Source organism: Lathamus discolor, chromosome 4 (genome assembly GCF_037157495.1).
Source record: "Lathamus discolor isolate bLatDis1 chromosome 4, bLatDis1.hap1, whole genome shotgun sequence".
Classification (NCBI taxonomy): domain Eukaryota; kingdom Metazoa; phylum Chordata; class Aves; order Psittaciformes; family Psittacidae; genus Lathamus; species Lathamus discolor.
The window spans coordinates 2,244,897-2,261,028 of NC_088887.1; the positions used below are offsets into that span (position 1 = coordinate 2,244,897).

At 41.2% G+C, this 16,132-nt stretch overlaps 1 long non-coding RNA gene across 1 annotated transcript in view; it reads right to left on the bottom strand.

The window, feature by feature from the left end:
• Positions 1–268: 268 nt before the first annotated feature.
• Positions 269–16,132, bottom strand: part of LOC136012907 (uncharacterized) — a 309,517-nt gene continuing 293,653 nt past the window's right edge. The window contains exon 10 of the long non-coding RNA XR_010612062.1: positions 269–295. This is a non-coding gene — a long non-coding RNA (uncharacterized LOC136012907). The remainder of the gene's footprint in view (positions 296–16,132) is intronic.

Here is a 16,132-nt window from a genome sequence, read left to right on the forward strand (position 1 = left end):
TCAGGGTTTAGCATGAAGACGAGAAGATGAGACTGGTGTTTCACTTTGTGGACTTCTTCAAGAGCATGCTTTGCTGGTATGATCTTCTTTAGGTATGTTTTTGTGAGTCAATATGATTCCACTTTTGTGGAGTGAAGGGGATCCTGAAGTCGTAGGCATTTCTGCCTCAGGTGTCAAATGGGATGTTGCATTAAATGGGATGATTTTATTATTCTATGACTATTAATAGTCCCTACCACTGTGTAAATCTGACAAGGTTCCTGTAGTGCTCCAATTCTGTATGTTGACCAGTCTCCTAAAGAAAGAGAGACAGAGCAATTTAAGACCACCAAAGTTCTCTCAGCAGTTGTCTTTTGGCATTGTAAGTCCTTCTGCATCAAAGCCTTAGTTATGGTTTCCCTCAACTGTAAGACTATCTGCTTGAAACCCACTCACTGTCATTTTAAAATAGCTGATTAAGAGAGTCTCTGTTCTAAATCAACAACCATTAATGGAAGGTATGTGCTCATTGTTTGCCTGGAGTATGTCTGTCCATTTTGTAAGTGATAATAAAATGCAATATTCAATGGCCTGAGACATTTCACAGTGAAATGTGCTTGCTGAGAGGCTGTGAGAACAGGGGAGTGAGGGGAAGGCATTAAGCCCTTAATCAGTTTAGTAGAGGCAGTCATGTTTAGGAGATAGCACCTGATCTGTCAAAAGCTATATTAGTCTTTCCAAAGGGGGGTCTATGTTCAGTAATTGTTTCCTAAGAAAAAGGGATAGGTTCTTTCTTTATTGGGTTAGTGTATGCTTAATGGGGAAGGAAAGGCAAGGCAGATTTGAACGTAAGTGGAAACCCAAGAGACTCCAAGGAACTAGATAAAAAAATCTAATGCAATTGACTTGGAAGGTTTTGCATCTACTGGTATTCATGAGTGCACAGGGTAATAATGCCTTCCTGAGCATTTGAGCCAAAAAAACAGTGTGAACAAGTTGGCTAATATAAAAGGGGACTTTCTAGTTTGGTTTTAGCATGAACAGATTAAGAGAACAGCTTCATTTTTACTATATATGCATCTTGTGCAACTTTGTCTATTCTGGACATTGTAAATTAGTTACTGTTTGCATCCATTTGAGCTTCACCTGAGTTAAGGGAGACTCCTGGATACTTGTTTAAAAGCAAGGCACTCCTCATAGCAGTGATGATCTTTTAAATGAGAATACCTAAGCACTAGCAGGCAGTTTCCTGAGGGCCTCCAACAAGCTGTGCTTCCCCTGAACTTGTGCAGGTTGCTCTTTGCATAGAGATTACCATACCCTTGTTGAGGGTAGAGAGGAGAAGTAATGAGTTTTCTAGTACAACTCTACCAAAGGTTATTATTAACAGATCATGTGCAATGACTATGGAGAAGGAACGTCAGGGAAATGATGTCGACTCTTCATTCAGCTTTGCTTATAGTAAATTCACTGGGCCTGCAACCTCACATGTTAAGTCTTTCAGGTCTATTATTGAAAACTTTGGTCAGGAAAGGAATACTATAGCTGTGGATGCTATAAGCAACATAAAGATAAAAATAACATAAGTTTGTCACAAAATTCATCACAGATGTGTACCAAGTAGAAATGACACAAGTGTTGTTGGTAAACAGCATTATTCTAGCTTCTGAGAAGCAATTACACCTACATACATACCTGCTTTTAAAGTCCATAGGCATTGAGAATGATCTGCTTATAAGCCTGAAGTAGAATAAGTAAGTATGCGTGAGAAGGAGGAAGGCAAAGAGAGTTGTTCTCATGAGAGATAAGCTTGGGTTGCGACTTCATAGGACTGAAAAAGGACTAAGATCTTCAAAACCATTGTCTTCATTTTATAAAAATGAATATTTATAAAACTAATTAAGCAATGAGGTAGGCCAGGATTTTACGACGGCATCTTGCCCTTCACTAACACATTTTCAATTTATCTCAAATTGTAGCTGCCTATGTGAAAAGATTAATTTCGCTCTACCACTAATGCAGTAGAATGAGCTGGCGAAATTAAACTCACTTGAAATACATAGCTCCCTACGTACGCTTGGTGAGTGAGGACAGCTTAGTAACCAGCCTGAAGAATAATAATTGCTTCTTGCCTGCAGACAGCTCATTGTCTCCAGAGCATTGCAGATTTGAATTTTTCTGCTTTGATCATCAGAATTCAGAATGGTTACCAAGTATCCACCCAACAGTTGCAGATTCAGTCCAAAAATGACAGCTCGATTAAGAAGACCGCATGAATTCCTAGAAATGCTGAAGAACAAGGGGTGGACAGAATATGTTATGTAAAAAAGGCAAGAGTGACTTAATTTTTGAGGCAGAAAATCAGAACGGAGGTTAAAGAGGTAGGAAAGCACAGGAAAATAAAGACGGAGCTATACGGCCCTCATTACCTGCTACTGGAGTTGAAAACCTGTCAAACTCAGGGGAAAATAAAAGGAAGTTCAAAGCCAGGAGAAAACGTGTAAGTTGGTAGGAGCATCTAAAAAGTTAATCGTTATCTGGTTTTGTGCAGGGAGAAAAGATTTATTAAGTTACTGTGATGGGACCATAAGAAAACAGAAAGCACAGGGCTGTGAGGAATCTACTGAACAGCTTGAAAGAAACAGCACACATGGACCTAGAGTTCACTTGCATCCAGCTTCTGAAAAAGGTAGTACACTGGCTATAGAAATCAGCTATTGCCCGCTGATCACAAAGATGCGCATTATTAATATTCCTTTCTTCATGACTGTTACCAAAGAGGCCAATTACTTCACTTACTGGGTTCAGACTGGGTCAAACAAAAAGGTTACGCAGGCTCATGTAATTTGACCTGAGTGAAGTATTTCTGGCAATAAAATCTTCCAGAATAGGCAGTTTTAAGCAGACCAAGACATGCATGAATACAAAAGAATTCCAAATATTTTCCAAACAGAATGAGGGAAGAAATATTAAAATAAAATAAATTAAAATAAAATAAAATCATCTATTTACAATCTCCTGCCATGGGCAGGAACACCTCCCACTAGACCAGGGTGCTCAAAGCCCCATCCAACCTGGCCTTCAACACTGCCAGGGATGAGACATCCACAACCTCTTGGGGCAACCTGTTCCAGTGTCTCACCACCCTCACAGTGAAGAATTTCTTCCTAATGTCTAATCTAAATCTCCCCTCTTTCAGTTTAAAGCTGTTCACCCTTGTCCTACCATTACATGCCCTTGCGAAAAGTCCCCCTCCAGATTTCTTGCAGGACCTCTTCAGGCACTGGAAGCTGCTCTAAGGTCTCCCCTCAGACATCTCTTCATCAGGCTGAACAAGACCAACTCTCTCAGCCTGTCTTCCCAGGAGAGGTGCTCCAGCCCTTTGATCATCTTCATGGCCCTTCTCTCCAATAGGCCAACATCCCTTTTGTGTTGGGGGCCCCAGAGCTGAATGCAGTACTCCAGGGGGGGTCTCGCAAGCATGGAGTACAGGGGAGAATCACCTCCCCTGACCTGCTGGCTATGCTCCTTTTAATGGAGCCCAGCGTACGGCTGGCTTTCTGGGCTGCAAGCACACATCGCCAGGTCATGTTGAGCTTATTAGCCAACACCTTCAAATCCTTCTCTTCAGGGCTGTTCTCAATCTATTCTCCACCCAGCCTGGATTTGTGCTTGGGATTGCCCTGACCCAGGTGCAGGACTTGTTGAACTTCCTGAGGTTAGCACTGGCCACTTTTCAAGCATGTCACAGTCCCTCTGGATGGCATCCCTTCCCTACAGCGTATCAACCGAACCACACAGCTTGGTGTTGTTGGCAGACTTGTTGAGTGTGCACTTGATTGCACTGTCCACTTCACCAACAAAGCTGCTGAACAGCGCCAGTCCTGATACTAACCTTGAGGAACACCACTCATCACATGGACATCAAGCTATTGACCACAACTCTCTGAGTGTGACTATGCAGCCTATTCCTTACCCACTGAGTTGTTAATCCATCAGATCCATGCCTGTCCAGTTTAGAGAAAAGGATGTCATACAGGACAATGTTAAAATGAGATTTTTCAATTTTGTTAAATTTGGTCAAGTAATATTTTTGGAAAGCAGGATTAACATAAACTGTAGAAAACTAATACAGAGCAAACCAATGTGTTTCTGGTCAAACGATATACTTGGATTTGTTTTAATAATTCAGCCTCACTTTTTTTTTTGCACTTCCAATCTAAGTTAAGTCATGAAATTCTGTGATTTAAGAAAACCAGAACAAAACAGAGTGGAATGAGCTTCAGAGTCATAGCCCTTGTGTAGCTCCAAGTCTGAGTGAGGAAAAGCAGACTGCACAGTTTCCTCGGCCCCTGGGAAAACTCTGCAAGCAGAATTAAGGAAACTGTTTATGTGCCTCTCAGAAACCAAGATACAGGGATAACCTTTGGCATACAGCAGTACTTTCTGCACCTTCATCAGCCAGAGAAGAGAACTAGTGTCTTCAGAGCTGGTGTGCTGCTGCTGCTGCTGCCTTGAACAGGAAGCAAATAACTTATCCCTCACACACAAGGACACCTGATGCGCATGTCCAACGTATAAGTAGGGTTAAGTGGAATAAAAAGCTGTTTCAACTTATTTGCCCTGTAGCATCAAAAGTGGTCCACAGATGGCAGCTCTGGTAAGGACACAGAGGCAGGTGCTGGGCCACCTCAGAAATACAGGTTTGCCATTTTTTGGTTTTCAGTCTATAAAATGCAAACAAAACCACACAAGTTTTATCAAGGTAACACGCAGTCCTGATTTCAGGGCACTCAAAAAGCACTGCTGCAAACATATAAGGCACTACAGTAACCGCAGGCACTATAATAACCATACAAATACCAAGACCTGAGTAAATATAAAGGTACCAAGTTGGCCAGAGCCTGCCTTTTCTGCTACTTGAGAGGAAAGGAATTCTTTTAACATAGGCACAACTAATGAACTGTTGAATAATTAACCCATATGAATATGTCAGAGTGATTAGCTCATTATTAAGGTTTCCATCCTTGAAAAATTGTATAAAATAGTCCAATAAAATAATTCTGTACTTTCATTCAAGAATAGGGTACAACTGTAGTTATGTGGTAAGGGAAGAATAATAAGGTATGCTCACAAAAAATCTTGAATAAAGGAACAAGAAAGGCTCCTTCCATGTGTGGCATTCTTAACACAAGCTTAGTTTCCAAGGAACAGAATAGCAAGAGCCTGATGGAAAATGCTTGCAAATATAGGGAGGAAATATCTCTATCAGCCTCACTTATACCATCTATACACAGTAATATAATTCAACTAAAGTATCACATTCTTTTATTTAGGAATATAAACTGTGACTAACTAAATAATCCTATTTCTGGCAAAAGGCAAACCAAGAATAGCATACTTTTGCAATAAACACAAATAATAACAAAATCAAAACACCCAAAGCAACACCACACCATTGAGATGGTTTAATTAGACTGGATCCTGCTGGGAACAATTTGCTTCTTGTCATCAGCTCAGGTAGGAGCTCTAAAGAAAGACAGTATGTCAGACCTAATTTAGCCTTATTTAATGTGAAAATGGCAACTGACTCTCTAGGGGTCACCAGAGTAGTAAAACAACCTTTTAATAACATGAATACTTTTGTTTTACCATCGCTTGGGGAAATACCTTACCACTGCCCCATGGCTGTTATCTCAGGATAACACCTGTCCCATGTGGCAACCACAGAACCACACTGAAGTGTCCACCCTCAGAGATGCATGCATCCCTCCGAAATCCCAAATGCCACCGTAGCAATGGGGCTTTTGGAAAGGAGAATTCCCCAGGACTCACCTGAGCAGCAAGAAAGCCCCATTCACTGGCGTTTCTCCAAGCTAAAGGAGTCAGGATTAGCAGGAGTCAAAGGAAACAGATACAGGGTAAGCATGGCATCTAGCAGAAGGAGAAAACGTCAGGTTTGTTGCACATGGCTGCAACTGCAAGATGATTTTAGGAGGCTGAAAAGTCCTTATTCATCTAAGAACATTATTTCCAGAGCTGAGAGAGCACACCAGGACATTTCATATCTGGGGCTGCAGTGTGTGCTCCAGGACTCCCCTGCCCACTTGTGATGTACTGTCACGCTGTAGCAGATTGACTCAGGTTTTAAGAAGAATATATGGGAAATTCAGAGATAAGTCAATAAAAACTAAGTATAGACTTCAGGATTTGAACACACCAGCAGTAGCACTTAGGCACAGCTATCTCACAGATGAAAGGGAGACGTCAATAGACTTAGCAAGAGTAAATCCCGTTTAACAAGATACATTACACTATCTCTGCAGCACAGACAAAAGCAAACATACATCTGACCTAAAAGATCCTTTCCAATCTCAGAAGTTCCTCCTGTGGGACTCAGCATAGCACCCTCAGAGGACTAGAACTGTCGAATGAAATAGTTTGGAGATTCTGCTCTGTGATAGACTCTTGACACAAACATAATATCCCCATTTTGTACAAAGAACACTTTTCACAACCACGCCACCTCTGATCTCTCAGTCCTGATCTTTAAAGAAGATCTCCAAATTGCCTTCCAAAGACAAGCCTGGAGCGAGCATTTTAAACTCTGCTGGTCACTAAAACCCAGGGATTCAATAGAGATATTGATTTTATAGCACAATATAATTTCCTTTCCCCTCCACTAACCCTTCTGTGCTCCACAGACTGCAAGTTATTTTTTCTTCCTTTCCCTTAGAGAGATAACTGCCTTACCAACCTTCCCTACCCTACACATACTAACTACCTTTTCTTTCAGAGGCAGTTTACCTAGTACATAACCGCGTGCAACTGCTTCCATTTTGTGTTTAGCTCTAAAGTCTGCCAGTTCTATTTCAGACCTGAGGAATGCTGGTGTGCCTGAAAATTCATCTACCTTTCCTGAGTCTGCCAGCTGACGAACTAAAAGATGATACCTCAGTGTGCACATCTGGTTTCACCTCTTTTCTTTAGAATACTGTTGCTAAAATAACACAACCACATCTTCTTTAGAAATGTTTCTGAAGCTAGCAGGTTAAGAGAACACAGTAACGCATGCCAGATTAAATATGAGACGTGATGAGACCCTATTCAACTAAATAGCGAAGTGGATCAATATGTAGCATTGGAATCCTAAATAATCAATATGGAGAGTGCTCACCATGAGCTATGTCTAAACATTTTAATCATTTTAATTTATTTATTTTAGTATTTATAAATTCTGGTAAAAAAAGAAACCTCAAAATTGACAGAAGATTCTGGTAACACAGTACTTGCTGTCTCTGGGCATCTTCATGTTAAAGTGATAACAATGGCATCCTAGATTGCACTGCCCAACAGACTGCACTTAGACCAAAAAGAAAGCTATCTTCTAAGTACAGTGTATACCTAGTGTACCCTGTGGCCGCTCCACCTGCTGATTCAGAAAAGCAAGGGTCTTCTCTAGGCTCTGTGTCACATAAGCCAATGTCTTGTGATTGTCTTGGAAACCCTGGAGCAGCCTAAAAGACACTCAATGTTAAGTAAATTCACTCTAAGGTAAGAAACCCATATGTGAAGAAGAGCTCTTTCAGGCTCCCCCTTGGTTGGACTGGGCAAAAAAAGCCCAAGTCTGTCTCAAATATTCTAAGTCAAAGTTAGCTGAGGTCAAGGTGCCCAAGATATGGACCCCAAACTAACAATGCCATCCCTTCTCAATACCAAAAGCAGCCATAATGCGAAGGATCACTGCTCCCAGGTGCTTTGACAACAGGACCAGGTAGTTAATCTAGATGTACCCCTCTACTGACCTAATAGGAACAAGAATGATGAAAACAGGTAAGATACTACAACTAATTCAGCATTCAAATAGCAAAACTAGTAGCTTGTAAGGTCTGGGCATTTTTTTTTCAGAACACTCGTATTTATTTTTCCTCCTAGTACTTTCTTCAGTTAACCAGTAACAAAAAACTATGCCATATAACTTTATTAACAGCATTCACAGCTTCGCTATAGGCCTCATGAACTTTCACTACATTTTTGATCCTTCAAAACAAATGAACATTTATAAATAAAATACAAACAGAGAATAAAACAATAAAATACAATGATTCAATAAATTTCCTTTTGAGGGACAATATCCTTTCATACGTAAGACTGTTTCAATTTACCACAGGAAAGATAACACAAATATAGAATCATAGAGTAGTCAGGGTTGGAAAGGACCTTAAGACCATCCAGTTCCAACCCTCTTGCCATGGGCAGTATTACACATTGTGACATGGTTGTGATAAAATAAAGCCTCGAGCCTTTATAATATATCCAGAATTCAAAGTGTTGGAGCTACTCGGGGAAGACACTGCCCCATTTAAATTTGTTAGATGCTCTAGGTCCATCCTTTGCTGCAAAATGCTATTTTTGCTGAGTCATTTTTTCATATCCTTTCAGAGTTACTCACAGAGAGTGACCACCAGAAGCGATGGCTCTGTTAAATTTAACCATATGGATACAGGAAGCAAGTTTTAACATTACTTGGCCAGGCAAAGACAAACTGGAAATTTAAAAATGTTTAATACATGTGAAATCCATAAACTCATGTAAAAAAATGACCTCCTGTGAGTATAACCGATTATTACCTTCCGTCCTCTATGGCACCTGAGTGCCAGTTCCCCTCGAGCCAAGAAGCTTAGGAGTTAACAATGAATATTAGAATTTGTAATAAAGCCTTATTCTTTGGAAAAAATATAGATCTCTTAAATTTAGTTTTACAGCTCATTAAAAGACTCTATCCAAGGATTCTGGGGCCCTGGAAAGTTTGTACCTTTAGGAAGTCAGCTGGAAATACAACTTGTTGAAACATCAAGGCACCATCAGAAATGACTCCAAGCCTGCACACCAGCACAAGCCTACTTCCCCATGCAAGGGCATCCCCTCAAAACTGCACAGTTTGTAACGTATTTGTTATCTGTCACACATTTTACCTCACTGCTTCATCTAGTTATCATTCATTACACGAAGGAAGCAAACTGAGAGGAATTATTTCTTCACTTAGCATACTAGATGTCAGCTGAAAAATACCCTTGTCTGTCCATCCATTAGGAGTGTAGGAGTGGGATGCATACTGATCTGACTTTTCTTTCATAGTGTTGAAAATAGAAAATAACCCTGCTGACATCAACAAACTATTCAACTTCTTAGACTTTAATGACAGACACTGATGCAGCTGTCGTACTTCTTGCACGCGATGGCCTAAAACGAACCTGGATTTTAACACAAAACAAGAGCCAAGAGCACAGGGTAGCACAGATAGGAGGGCTCGTCATGCCCATGCAAACTGAGATGCACGGTTTTGGCACAGCTCCACCAAAACCGTTGGATAACTGAGACTCCAGGCCTGCCGCCTGTACACTGAATCTAACACTCTTGCTTTCTGCTGACAGGTCTGAGAGAAAACACTTCCTTAGTAGTGAGTGATCGTACTCAGCTGAATGTATGGCATTACTCTGCTTTCTCACAAATAAATCACCTCCTCCATTTCCTGCCTTGGCAAGTGACCATGGAGAGCATGTGCAAGATGCAGAGCAGAGAAGAGGAAGCTCTGGAAGCTGGTCCACCAACCCTATACCAGCAGCTCCAGCACACAGGGCTGCGCAAACGTGGTGGCAATGTAGAGCGGATTTCAGTGTCCAGCGCTTTGTCTCCCCCCTTGCTGGTATTCACTGCCTCTTTAGCACAGAGAGAGAGCAGAAAGCCTGTGCCAAAACTAAGCCTGGAGTTTAAGGTGATTGCACAGGCATACAATTGGGTTTCAACATCAAATTGCTACCACTACCCCCTCCTTCTTTCCCTCCCCCCCCCCGATGCTCACTGTCTTAAAGGGGAGAAATTCATTTAACATCAGCAGATGCTGTTAGTCCCTTCAAAAAACCCTTCTGAGTACCATTCATCTTCAATAAAAGAGCTGTGAGCTTTGAGAACAGGGGGCAATATAAAACCTAAACCAATCATCGAGATCTTATCTACTACTGAGGCTGAAAGGGCAGGACCTTGAATCGCATCTACAAAAGCACTAAAACCTCAAGGTTTTTCTTTTCCTAACCTCTTCCACCCTCTTTTTCTCCCTAGTCGCTGCCAGTTTGCCCAGGGATGAAGCTTTCAGCAACAGGATCCTGCATGGTTTTTTTCTTGGTCACTGTCATGCGTTGATATTTTAAATGCAGGTATACAGGTCAGGGCTCCAGTTCTAAGAGATTATTCCTCAGTTTGACTTCTCAGTCAGCGGCTTCAATACAAGAGCTAAGTTATGCTCTTCCACAAAGCGAGCCAGGCACCAAAACCAAAGAGACAAGATGCTTCAATGTGCACGCACAAGTCCCAAGGTTAAGGCAGCCGGGAGCTATGACCTACAGCAACAGATAAGAGGGGCAATAGCACACTGACTGGGAAAACTGAAGCATCAAACCAAACCGCTGGTGATAAATAAGACTAACTTTTTTCAAAGCTTTGTGGTTTTTGGGGTTGGGTGTGTTGTTGGATTTTTCTGAGTCAATGAACAGAGCTCTTCTTTAATAAGTGAATTCTGAGGAGTTACTCAGCTTTTTGTGTTGACTTCTGCATGATTTGCATCCAAAAGTAATCCAAAGGTCTGTGTTTGTGATCCAGGAGCAGAAGCTTTCAGAAACAGATCATTATCTATTCTAAGAGGGAGACATCCTAACAGTTTCCTTTAAACCTATTTTCTCTCCCCAGGAAAGGGCTTTTCTAGGCCTGGGAGAGCAATCAAGGGATCTCCATACTGTGCTTTAATTTCAGCCTTGTCTTTGACCCTGCATTCTGTGTAAAAATCTCGGGCAGGCACTGCCACCCTTCCCTAAAGTACAAATGAAAATGACTTCATTTACCTCACATTAAGCAGAGCACAGCAACCTCACATAACACCTCGACACCTCAGAATGCTGTGAGGATCTGACTGCAACGAGAAGGAATTTGTGCCCACATTTACCACAGTTTATAAGCACTTATCTAACCTATAAGAACAATTGACACAGATCTAGAGAGGTCACAAGGAGGTGTCCTGGTTTCGGCTGGGATAGAGTTAATTTTTCCCTAGTAGCTGGTGCAGTGCTGAGAACAATGCTGATAACACACTGATGTTTCAGCTGTTGCTCAGTAGCACTCACCCTGACCAAGGGCTTTTCAGTCTCTCATGCCAGTGAGGAGGGGCATAGGAAGCAACGAGAGAGTAGAGACAGGACACCTGATCCAAACTAGCCAAAGGGGTATTCCATTCCACAGCACGTCATGCCCATAAACTGGGGGGAGTTACCTGGAAGAGACAGATCGCTGCTCAGGTTGGGCTGGGTATCAGTCAGAGGATGGTGAGCAATTGTATTGGGCATCACTTGTGTTTTGCTATGTTTCTCTTATTTTTTTTATCTCCCTTTCAGCATTACCATTACCAGCATTAGTATTATATTACACTTTATCTGAATTATTTAACTGTGCTTATCTCAATCCATGGGTTTTACCTTTTTTTTTCCAATTCTCCTCCCCATCCCACTGGGAAGTGGCGGGGAGTGAACAAGTGGCTGCACAGTACTTAGCTGCCAGCTGGGGTTAAACCATGGCTGGGCCAGTTTGGGGACTGTAGTCCCAGAAGCAATTGTTTATAGGAAAAGATGAAGATACAGCATCACCAGTCCAGTCACACAAAATGCATGTCAGCCCACCACATTATATGTGTAGTAACTTTAAGCACAAAGGAATGTGTTTTTCTAATATGTGTATGCATACACATATATATACGCTTGTATATGTGTATGTATATATGTATATATGTATATATATGTATATGTGTTTTTTGTCTATTCACATAAACACACACACTTATACATAGGCTTGAGGCCATACAATAAGCAAAAGGGCCTAGCAACGTTCACACATGAGGAAAAAATCTGATTAGACTTAACTAGAAGTTGCTGGAATGATGGAAAGATTACAATGAACGGCTCACACATGGTACAGAAAGAGAGGGAAGGGTCTTGGTCTTTTACCCATTACAGCATCTTCATTACTTTGAACTCCCTGCCACTATGAGGAGGCTGTTTTTGCAGATGCCATGCTCTGCTGTGTGCCAGGGAACGAGCTATATAACTTCCCCCGCACTGCCCTTTGGCACACCATGCTATGAGCCTTCCCCTGATTCTTGAAACGGGTCAAGAAAAGACATTGCAGCTTCTGGGATGCCCAAATGCATCTGGAACTGCTGACACCCTGATGGTTTTGTTTGCAGCCCTAATTTATTTGAGACTATTGTTTTGAAGAAAATAGGCGGCCCTTATGCCTGTTAGGCTTCATTCTGGGATGCTTAAAAATTAAGAGCAAATTCATTTCAGGAAAACAAGGGGGTTAAGCTGGAAGCTGTTACACACAAAAAAAGGCAGAGAAGTACTAAGTATGAGGCTATCCTTAACGTCTGTCTGCAACCAAGGCTTAGAGAATGCTGAAAGCATGCTGAAAGCAGCCAAGACCAGCGTCACAGGGGCCATCTGTGAAATACAGACTTCCCTATCAGACCAGGGTAAGGCTAAAGGACCTTTTCTCCAGCAACATCTGAGTACCACCAGAATATCAATAGGTATGAATTAATTTTCAAGCACATTCCCCTTACTTTTTTCCATTATTTCATTTTAGGGGAATATAATACCAATTGCGATGAGCCCCATCTGTGAACATGGAAAAAGAAATACTTTTCAGCCCCATCTAGGGGTTGCACAAAGAACTGATGTATAGGGATGCTGGAGAGGGACTGTAGTGACAGGACAAGGGGTAATGGGTTAAAACTTGAACAGAAGAAGTTTAGATTGGATATAAGGAGGAAATTCTTTCCTGTCAGGGTGGTGAGGCACTGGAATCGGTTGCCCAGGGAGGTTGTGAGTGCTCCATCCCTGGCGGTGTTCAAGGCCAGATTGGATGAAGCCTTGTGTGGGATGGTTTAGTGTGAGGTGTCCCTGCCCATGGCAGGGGGGTTGGAACTGGATGATCTAAAGGTCCTTTCCAGCCCTGACTATTCTATGATTCTATGATTTCTCATGCTACAGTGGAGAGAGAGCTAATCTGGAATTTGCATGGTTTTCCATGTCGCAGACACCACAACTTTCATTGTTGCATTTCTCATAGCTTGACTGCAATTTATAAATGTCAGAGAAACCATTATCATTAAGATGCTGTGCTTCCACAGAGACCACACACTTACAAGTAAACCAACAATACATACCATTAAGTTGGCACATGGTATCTCCATTTTCCAATGCAGCTTTGCAAGCTGGACCCCCCCCTATTTTAGCACTTATCTGCTTAATTTGAATCAGATTAATACATTTTAAATGTTTGAGGATTAAAGTTGCAACTGATTAAAATAAAATTTAGATACGGGTGAGCTTTATCCCAGATGAGAAAACCCCACTGGAAAACTAAACACATTAGTCCTTAAACTTCCAATTGTAACACGCAGAATGAACAAGCCATGGCTGATTTTGAGCTGAAGAATTTTTGCTGCGCATCTCAAAAAAAGCTAGAACTGAATTTTCAAGTTTGAAAAAAAGGAAAAGAAAAAAGGAAGAGACAAATTTCTTACTAAAAGAACTTGGGTTTTTTTTTAATGTAAGGTGACTTCAAACTGAATTTCACCTTAATGTAGAAAAAAAGAAGTAACCACCACCTAAAATTGGTCCTCACCCAAGAAAGAAAATCACAGTCAGCATACGTCCCCACTCTGTATACTCAGAATACAAAATCAACCTTCGCATATATCTTAGGGAAAAAATTAAATGTCCATTACTTCCTCATCTTAGAATAGTTGCTAACAGAACTACTAAAAACTTTCAAAAGCAATAAGATTTGAATTGCTCAGATACTACTAGAAACCTGGAAAAGCCACCATCATTTAGATGGAGTGCTGGGGAGGAATACAACATGCACTGCCAGTAAAAATACCAAGCTACTAAGAAGGAGACCTTGTTACAAGAATATAAAGGAAATGCATATAAAAGAAAGGAAAAACTGAAGTAGTTAAGAGGGGTGAGCAACTCGTATGGCAATTTAAACCAAAACCTCAACAGGCAAAATATTTAAGGACAATAAGATGGAATTTTCAAGAACAAGAGGCATCTAACCAAGGATCAAGATCTATAGAGAGAATTCATAAATAACACCAGAGAGAAGTTAAAATGTCCAGCAGATATTTACATTTTGTAACGAGAATTATAAAATGAGCATGTAGCTATTCTATATATATATGAATATGAAATATATATATGAATATATATATGAATAATATGAAACATTACAAAAAACTCCTAAAATGCCACATCTGCCAAGATTAAATGTAGACAGGAATAATCGACAGGTCTGCTTAACTTATCGATGCCCGCACAAAGCTTAAAATTGCTTAGCTGAAGGGTTCTTCACTTCATTAATGTTTATAAATTATTTATATTATAATAAATCATGGAAAACTGGAGCAAGCCCAAAAGATGGCTGTGGTATTAAATAAATGAAAATCCTGGCGCTACTGGAAAAGAAAACCCTCTCACATGTGGCTTCAGAAACTTTTATCTCAATTTATTAAAGATTGACTCAAAAAAAGGTTGAGAGTGCAAAAATGACCTGAAAGTAGACAGATTTTTATTCTGTAGCCATTTCTAACAGGAACAGAAACACTGGAATTGCTAATGTTATGGGCTCAAGGACACTCTCAGCATGAACTTTTCTAGATGGCATTTCTCCCTAAACCATATTCCTTACTGCACCTTCTTAGGCTGTCTGTCTTTGCAATCAAACCCTCCAATGAGGTGGCAGGTCCCTTCTGACCTCGGAATTTGTGGAAAGGACCCCTAGTGTCTTCAAAAGCCTTTGACGCTGTTGTGCTGATGGGCGCAAGTATGCAGTCATCATACAAACAAACCATCGCCACAGATGAAAGCAGGATTCAGCCCATGGGGATCAAGAGTGTTTGCAGATTCTTGTGGTATCTCCCAGAACAAATGGAAAATCTGAATATTAATTAAAAGCAAAGCTTCACAGCTGAGACCCTGAACATGGCATTTCAGCTGGAGCTGATGTTGATCAGAAGTTACACTCTCCCCACCTTGGCAAAAGGCTATAAATTCGCAATTAATAATTGCGCTGCTATTCATCTTTGAATGAAGTGGAACAAAGTCATTAAACAGAGAAAGCCTTCTACAAGTAGATGCATGCGGATGAGTAGAGAATCCTTTCAGGGAATGAAATGGAAAAGTGGCAAGAAATGTTTTTTAAAAGCTCGTTATTAAAATGCACCTATTCTGGTCATGAATAAACGCTTGAGGCTCCCCCAAATGAAGTCTCTTGGAGTCAGCTGCAGCAGTAGCTAAACCTCCTTCTTCCCCACCTTTCTGTCTGCTTTTCAGTTATAGCAGACCAGAACACATTGTTATGATTTCAGTTGTCCCCATCAGCAGCTCAGTCTCTGGTATTTCCATCAGCTGGTCATGAAGTACAGCCTGTTCCTGTTGCCACTTGTTGAGGCTCAGGGTCGGGAGGTAGAGGCAGTAGTATGTGTAGTCTGGAGCTACAGCACAATAGTCTGTCTGGGATCTTAGACCTTCCCTTACACTGCTTTTGTTCCTATGAAAAGGCACTGGATGAGCCTCAATCCAGCATGAAGGACTATCAGGGAAACAGGCTCAGCTCTCACCACCCAGGTGCACAGTGAAGATCGGTTTCCCAGACACCACTCTACCTAGAGTACCACCTTTCTGTTTATTTCCTCATCGTCTGCCACCACTAAAACCAAAGAGGCAAGAGGCCCTTGTTCACAGATTGCTCTGGAAGCCCTTGCAACAACTAGGAACTCCCACCAATGTCTACCCAAGGACCCAGGTTTGTCACTACAGGTCTTCCTGACAGCTCTGGTGCAAAGCATCAAACTCAGTTTTTCTTGGTACATTCTTTTTCTCTCTTTCAAAGTAACCCTCCTGAACATCACCTTCATGGAACTTCGTTTGGAGATGTAATGGACTAGGAAGAAGGAAGTTTCTACCTTATCTTTGATTCTAACTAAAACCTCCTTGATCCCCAAACCTGCCCAGAGGTTTATGAATTAATTTTACAGGCCCTA